Source organism: Corylus avellana, chromosome ca3 (assembly GCF_901000735.1).
Source record: "Corylus avellana chromosome ca3, CavTom2PMs-1.0".
Taxonomy (NCBI): domain Eukaryota; kingdom Viridiplantae; phylum Streptophyta; class Magnoliopsida; order Fagales; family Betulaceae; genus Corylus; species Corylus avellana.
The window spans coordinates 12727504-12736438 of NC_081543.1; the positions used below are offsets into that span (position 1 = coordinate 12727504).

The following is an 8935-nucleotide window of genomic DNA, read 5'->3' on the forward strand; positions in this document are numbered from 1 at the left end:
TGACGTGCTATATCATAAATATATAAGCTCGCACACAGAATAGCTGTAGTCTAATGATCAACAATAGTTAGAAAATCACTCATAATTAACACACTCGAGAAGGAGAAAAAAGAAAAAAAGGAAAGATCAACGATGGTATACTGATACCATATGACAGTTTTGCTTATTCGAAATCCTCGTTTACAATAAGATCGATTAGTAACATTCTTCACAGAGCCAACAGCAGCACAAAGCGAAGAGGCTGCACAAATAAGAAATAAAGCAGATTAGTCCCATGGGAGAGCAAACAAAAGGGGCAAAATCAAAAACTAGGTGGGGCTGCTTGTTTTCAATTATTGTAGTGTAATAGGGCAGTCTTATGTGAGAGTCTGTTCAAACCCCACTTGCTCAGATAGGTGCTCAGACAGTCCGAACAAGTAGGGTTTAGAAAAATTAGTTATATTTGAGAGCCTGTCCAAACCCTATTTGCTCGAACAGGTGTTCAGACAGTTTAAACAAGTGGGGTTCGGACAAACTCTCACATAGGTTGCCATATTGTAGTACGTAGAGCAACTCTATTCTACATAATCTAAATCCTGGCTTCCAACAATAACCTAATGCTTTCAAGTATACTGTAATTAAACATAAATTTGTAGATAATCCAAATATAAATGGAAAGAAAATCCAAGACTGGTCTCCTTGTAGCTTACAATACAAGTTGGAGCACTTTGGTTTACTGTACACTCACTTTTCATGGTGCTAATAGAAGCTCTTTCATGATCTTACAACCTAGATTGCTAAAGAAGATGCATGACTTACCATCCCTCTATGAAGCCCCTGTCTCCTTTCTTCTTGCCCCGAGCACAGCACTTCTTCCCTGTGGAGGGATTCCCAGTTCCAGTTGGGTATCCTTCAAATAAAAATCACCATAAAAGTAAGTTCTCTTGCATCCCATGATCAATAAGAGAGAGAGAGAGAGAGAGAGAGAGAGAGAGAGAGAATTAGGATGAACCTGCAGGTGGAGGCTGGCTTTCATTTGTCGAGTTCTTGGGCATTTTGCAAGACAAACAACAGCTAGAGATAGATAGTGATAGTGTTGTGCCTTTCAAATATCACTGTCTTAATAATCCTTATGTAGCAGTGCTCCAATGGTAATTAATATCAGTGTCATTGTATGTATATATATATATATATATATATATACCTCCCCTGCACCCCAAGCTGGAAATGGGCGATGGAATATGATAAAGGAGGCTTCCACTTTCAGTTGGTCGGCAGCAAAAATGTCTAATAAATTGAGTTCGATTTGGTTTCAGTTTGATCTGGCTGGTGTCCTTGTGAACATGTAATTGCCGCCCACAGCTTTTTATCTCAAGCTTTGTACATTTGTCTACTTTAGAACTGGATTCCATTTTTAAGAGATAAAGCATATTACAGTGGAATCATGCGTGAGTTTTCCATGGCTTTTGATCTGGATTCTTCTTTTTGTGACGAGGAGAATAATTTTGTAGCTGTGGGAAGCTTGAAAAGGAGTAAATACAAGAAGCTAATTGTGAGAATAATGAGAAAGTTCCACCAATAAGTTTGCTACTTTGTCCACAGAATATATGCTTAACTTTCAATATTGTCAAACAAACGCACTTAATGAACGCGTTATCGTTGATATCTGTTGAACATATATGTGTGAGTAAAGAATAATTAAATTTTATATAAAAAATGTATGATAAGAATGAGCGATTAGTATCACATAGTTGAGTATGAACTTATTAATTTAAGTTTTTGGATTGAGTAGTAGAATAATGCTATACGTCACTCTCCTATCATTCTCTTATCTCTTCCTAAAGCTTATGTGGCGTGGTCTCCCATAACATTTAGTGTATAGAGATTAGTTTTTTAATTAGGAGAACTACGCCACATATGCTTTGAGAGATTGGGGAGTCGAACGTCTTTTTCAATTCTACGTAATTTTTTTAAAAACCAAAGTTAGAATGATGAGTATCGAGTTGCATATGAATGCAACCTAATTAACTTTATCAATTTGTGAAGAATATAATCGTCTTTTTACTTTTTGTTTGTGGGAGATTCTGTTTTTCCCGACATATTCAAAAGCAATAGTTCCGGGTGTTTAAATATAATTGGTCCAAATTTTCAAAATTACAAAATTTTCTCTTTTTCATGTGAAATTTTAGTTTGGTCCCTGCATGGCATCATCTAGCTATAGCTGCCCCCTCTATGTTGTTGCTTCATAGCCAATTAATAAGAGCACTAGAAATTTCATCAACTCCATGGTTTGGCCCTATAGCAAAACTTTCTTTGCCATCCTAAAGGAACTTTGAACTCCAATCTCTTTAAAGAAATGAATACTATACCCATCTTTAAGATATAAATTGCTAAAATATGTGTACCTCCATTTATTTATGATACATTTGATTTCCTCAACTTTTTTGACAACTAGTCAATTATCAAGACCGATAGAATTGTCAATTTTCAGGCACACAGCATAGCTCATTGGACCGCTACCACCAGTTTTATATATTTTGAACCTTTTTTTTTTCTTGGAAAAAAAAGAACACTTTATTTGACAAGAGTTGACCTTGAGATCTATTTGAACCCCCACTAGTTCTTGATCTTCCAATTCATGAACTTTATTTTTCTTATTGTGTCTCTTATTTGGATAACGTTTGAATTTAAGATTCCCCACTCTCTTTAGTGGCTCACAACTTCCATTTCCTTTTTGGGTGGGGCATTTGGGTTTTCTTGTACGTTTAGGCCTGGTCCTCTGGCGACTTCGTTAGGCCCAGATTTGGGCCTTGATTATTAAAGGCTTGTCTTGGGCCCACCTTCGTTAATCTAGGGCATCTTAAATTTCTTTCTTTCTATATATGGGGCAAATAAAATAATCTTAGGTGCTGAAATTTTTATTATTATTATTATTTAATTATGATAAAAAAAATAAAAAAGAAGATCAATGAAAAATGCTAGCTTGTTGAACTCAAGTGTACGTGTCAATTTTTGACATAACCCACGAACCCAACACGTATACACCCAATACAAAATTAAAGAGTTATGGTTGATGGGTTTGACCCGTTTAATTAACTTAGTCGGATTATAGTTGACTTATATAATCTTATACTAATGTTTTAACATGATTCGAACACAACATGCGAACACAAACTGCCACCCCAACCTGCATGTATGTATTTTTAAGATTAAAATTGAAGTTTTCACCCATAACTTCAACGTCGTTGTCGTACAAATAACTTTATCGCAGTAGATGCTTCTTAATTTGTTTATGGTGGACATAATTGCATTGGCACTGAACTGCGAGGGGCAACATAATGAAATTATCGTTGTTGAAATGATTATGGTAACGACCAAATTGAAGGACTAAAATGTTTTTGACAGCCATTACAAGTACAACATGTAAAATGTGTTACCATTCATAGTCTATATTGCATTATGACACTAATTTTTTGACAAGATTTGTTTAAGCTAGGCAAGGAATCTATATATGCATACTTTTCAAATATCACATTCTCAATCATGATGTTTCCAACTTGACCGACGCGATGGACCATATTTACTTTTATTTTATAACTTTTAAATTAACAAAATATTTACCAACTTTAAAGCAGAGAGTTATTAGTATTAAAATTATTAATTCCTGTGTCTACCTTATGGCGATCGACTTGTGAACCAATAAAAGAACACTCTTTCGGTTTTTTTTTTTTTTTTTTTTTTTTTTTGGACAAAATGAATGATTAAAAAGTGGGAAAAGATTTGCAATTTTATTTTAGATTTTCTCAAAAGTTGAAGGAGGTTAGATTCAATATATGTTAGTGCAAGCACCTTCGTTAACTTCACTCTGCATTTTAGGGAAGGAGTACCTCCTACAAAATAAGGGAGAGGATGTCAAAAGGCTCGCTTCCGACACCCCTATCAATAAAAGTACTCATTAGGAGAAATTAAAGCTGGTAAAGTTAGATAAAATAAAGTAAGAGTGTGAATTGGGTGTCGTAATATATAGAATGTAAGAAAATGTCTATGATAGTGTGGTGGTGCACAGAGATAAGTGAGTATGATAGATTGAGAAAGAGAGAAAGAGAGTGTAGCAACCCAGATTTTTAAAGTCTTATTTTAGAGATATTAAATTGATGCTATGATTATATTAATATTCATATTAGGTAATGGCATTTACTTTGAGGTTGAGATATTTATTGATGATATTAGGTAATAATATTTATTCTTGAGGAACTTATTAGATCTTATGAATATTATTGGAATGAATATTGATTTGAGGTTATTATATCATGATGATGATTTTATATTGATTATTTTATTGGGAGATTTAAGAGATATGATAATTGATGATTGATTGGTATAATTTGGAGTATGATTGTAATAATTGGTGAAATAATAGGATAGTAAATGGTAGGTATAAGGATGGTAGAATAAGAAGGTAGAATAGTATAGGTAGAATAGTATAGGGTTGGTGAATAGTATAGGGTTGGTAGAATAGTATAGGGTTGGTGAAATAGTAAAATGAGGGTATAATTGTAAATTGAAGGTAGAATAGTGTTTGATTTTCTCCTATAAATAGAGCTCTTCTCCTTCACAATTTTCACCACTCATCTCCTCTCCCATCTCTTGCATATATTCTTCCTTCTTCCGCTTTTTACTCGGTCTTTCTTCTTTCTAAGAGTATTTACTCAGAACAGAGAGAGAAAGGGCGAGACCAAGCGCTACAAGAAAGAAAGAACACAAGAGAAACCGAGAGTGAGATGGGAAATTTAAGACAGAGAGCTGAAGAGGAAGAAAGAGAGTTTAGAGAGAGAGAGAGAGAGAGAGAGAAAGTCAGTGAAGAGATTGTTATGGGTATGGACCAACTGCAGCAGAACGGGTTTCAAGTAATTACCTTTGATGATCCATTCATGTAATCCACTGTAAGTATTCTTACTTACTGAGTATGATATTGATATCCAATAATACGGATTTTTGTGATTTTATAACTTGTCTAGCATTTTGCTATATATATGATTCAACAATGATTTATATTGTCGGAAATCAATTGACTCACTACTTCACAGTTTTTTGTAGTGCTTGCAGGAATGGAAAATCAAGGTAATTATGCAGTTGTGATTAGAGATTCATATTGAGATGTACAGAGATTCCAAGTTGGTTAAGTTTTGTCTAGAGTTTAGACTGTCGGATAGATTTGTATAAATGCCTTGTACGACATAGCTTTGGGTATTTTTGTATAAAGAAAAGTATTTTAACAGTATTTTTTTTGTATTGATAATTACAGTTTTTCCGCTATATGAGATTATTTCGGCGTAACATTCGTGTTTATCTACAAGATAAAAGAAGAGAAATATCGGGATGTTACAGGATGGGTCATTCCTTATAAACATGCCCAAAATATTGGAGTTATCCCAAAAGCTTAAGCTAATAAGAAGAGGTAAATTTAATCACTTAATCAATACTTTAATACTCCCCCTCACGTATGGGCTCAAACTCCCTTTTAATAGGTGATGCCCAACACGTGGAATATTTAAATTTAAATGAGGGTGAATTGACGGAGTCAAGATGTGATCCTAGGACCTTTGGCTTTGATACCATATTAAATCACCAATTGTCCCAAAAGCTTAAACTAATAGGAATAGGTAAATTTAATCACTTAATCATTAATTAGTTTAACACTCCTCCTCACGTGTGGGCTCAAACTCCCTTTTAATAGGTGAGGCCTAATACGTGAAATATTTAATTTAAACGGAAGGTGAATTGTCAGAGTCAAGGTTCAATCCCAGGCACCTTTGGCTCTGATACCATGTTAAATTACCAGTTATCCAAAAAGCTTAGGCTCATAGGAAAAGGTAAATTTAATCACTTATTTAATACTTTAACATTAACTAATGGCATATTTGAGGAAATAATCACCAAGAATTTCTAAGGATTCCAAGTGGAAAGCCTCTTGGCATTTCTTAGTAGTGATTGCTTCCGAGACCTACAATGAAGATATGTTGAGCACAAATTCAAACAAAACTTAATATACATCTAACTACATTAATATGCAGTTGAGAGACACAGAGGATGAGGCTTGCAGTGTATACAAGAAGGACTACATACCTTTATGGTTGGAATGACTTCATTTTGCGTGCACTGATCCAAATGAATCTTTTTCAAGTTGACAACTATAAGCAAAGACTCAAGCCGATGCATAATCGAAGGAACAAATGAGAAGGAATAAAATGTAGAGATTGATATTCGTGACATTATTATTGAGCAAAGTTCTGGAGGCAATCCAACTGATGTATAACTCGATTCTGACAAAATAATAATAATAATAAAATAAAATATTTAATGTTTACTAATACAGAATAATGATGTTATAGAACAGGAACACGACCAATGATTTTAGACATGCCCTGAGAATTTCAAACCTTTCTCTTCCTGTTTTCTGCATCTCTGAAGAATACTTCTCCGGTTCAGCAATGATTCTTGATCAAAACAGAGCTTGAGGCCATGCCTGTATTGGAAGGATTCAGATTAATTACAATCGTAATACATTCAAACTAGATGAAAGAACAACATGATATTTTTATTCAATAATTAAGAAACACACCGCTCTTCATAGTACTTCTTGTATGTTATGCTTCTGCCATCCCTGAGCTCCAGAAGTGAGTTTCCATTCAATCCCAAATTTCCAGATATGCAGTACACATGACCATTGTGAGGGGTATACACCAAAGAATTCAGAAGCATGCAAATGCATACACAACCATCTTTAGTCTGTACACTATGAGCATAGCCATTGGGCAAAGGACAATTCCAGTGATATTCAGAAAGCTTTTCACATGAAAAGAGCACAGAAGCAATACATTCCCAATCAATGATCCTCCGATCTTTGCCAGTGGGTGGAAGCAAAAGATAATCCATGTCAATATTATCTCCCGAACAATCTCCATCCAAAAACCTCTCTAAATTATTCAAATTATTCAAATTATGATCTATAAATTGGTTGTAATCTTTACGTGTATTATAGATAGCATTTTAAAAAAAAATCTGATTATAAATGACACACAAACAGAGAGACCAAAGTGGTTCCTCTGTTCTTCTTCCCCACTGCTTCTCTTTGTGATTTTTTCAAACACCTTCGCTACAGTTTTCTTCCTTCCCTTGCTACTATCACCAACACCATTACGTCCAACTCTCATGGCTTTTACATCTGCTTCCTCCAAGTTCCACTGCCACCCAATCTTCCTTCTCTGTTTCAGCTCCTCCATCCCTCACGATTATTCACCATCATTTTGTGTATGCTTGGCATTATTTCCTTCAACTGCATCCTTATTATCCTTGGTAGCTGAACTGACGATAGTTGTCTCAATATACAATATTCAACCCCCAACCAAAAAAAAAAAAAAACCCAAATGCTAAAAACAATAAAAAGAGAAAAAAGAAATGAAAGAGCAAATGTTACAAATAAACGAAAGAAAGAACGTAGAATGTCGCTACCAAATGCTTAATAAAACGAGTTGAAGATAATTTGTAGCATGTTCTTGAGTTGAGTCTTTACTGCTACTTGTTTGCATAATTCAAGATAGACCTCTATTAATTATTATACCAACTCTATTTTATTTATTTAGTAGAGAACACAGTGGAAAAAACTTGCCTGGGGTTCATTTTTGGATGCTGCAATGTGCAACACAGAGTTACCATCCAAATCCAGCCAATTCAGCATCCTTTTCGCCCAGAATGCAGCATTTTTAAACACGGCCCGCCGAAGCCATCCAACCAGGAGCTGAAAAGCATGTAACATGTCGTTTTTCAGTGCAATGTGCATAGCAGCCTCGCTTAAACTTGTCACATCTTCAATAGACTTGGGGCAGACTTTAAGAAATTCAGCCAACAGATGGAGGTTTCCTGTTTGAGCCAACATGTCGTTCTTCTGGGTTTCCCACACAAGGGTGGCGGCCCGGAATTGGCCTAACCCCACGTAGAATCGGGACTGGTGAGGCCACTTCGAGCCGCTCAACATGAATAAACTGACCCAATTGAATCTTATCACTAAGAATGAGATCATCATGTTCATCAGCGAGAGATACATAGGTGGCATGAGAGGAATCTGAAACCTTGATGTAAAAACCTTGGTTTGGGAATAACTCACCACCTGCAAGCGCTGGAACAATGCTCTCAACTTGCAATAGAGATGACCTGTGCTCACCAGCAACCTTTATGTCTGTGTTCATGTGCTGCAGAAGCTTGAGTAGGACACCAGGAACAAGATTGGCCATGTTTTGGACCTTCAATTTGCATTACACTGAAAACCCAGATGGAGAAATATTCAAGATTTCAAATGTGAACACAAAAATCTTGCTGAAAGGGTCACAAATATAGAGCTTTTTTTTTTTTTTTTTTTTTTTTTTTTTGCTTGACATTCTCGGAAAGCATGGGACAGTTTATAAGGAAGCCTTTTAGTCAGAAAGGGTCCCATTCTCAAGGTCTGCGCGTGGAAAAATGGAGGGTTTCGACATGCTGCCGCAGGAGGAGATGATGAACGACGACGTGGATCTGCCGGACGAGAGCCCCATTCTCAAGGTCGGCGCGTGGGAAAATGGAGGAGGATTTCGACATGCCGCCGTCGGAGGAGATGATGAACGACGACCTGGAATAACGAACGCCCATTTTTCTTTTTTCTTTTTTTTTTTTTTTTTTTCTTTTAAATATTTTTAGCTTTTTAATTATTATTATTATTTTTTTAATTTTTAAGTTTGAATGAATTTTTTATTATTAATTTTTTGGAAAACGGTTTTCCACTATGGAATGCAAGCCAGATCCCAAGTTGAGATATATAGAATAAGTGCCAAATTTTTGCCCTTTTTTTTCTGATTTTTTTTTTCCAAATTTTTATTAGAGATATTTTTGTCATATTTTGCACAAAATGAGACAATATTTACAA

General features: G+C 35.3%; 1 long non-coding RNA gene across 1 annotated transcript; it reads right to left on the reverse strand.

Moving 5' to 3' along the window:
- Positions 1-10: 10 nt before the first annotated feature.
- Positions 11-1189, reverse strand: LOC132176560 (uncharacterized). Its single transcript, XR_009439534.1, has 3 exons — positions 992-1189; positions 799-889; positions 11-241 (listed from the first exon to the last, which is right to left on the reverse strand). It is a non-coding gene; the product is annotated as an uncharacterized LOC132176560 (long non-coding RNA).
- Between the last annotated feature and the right edge of the window lie 7746 nt (positions 1190-8935).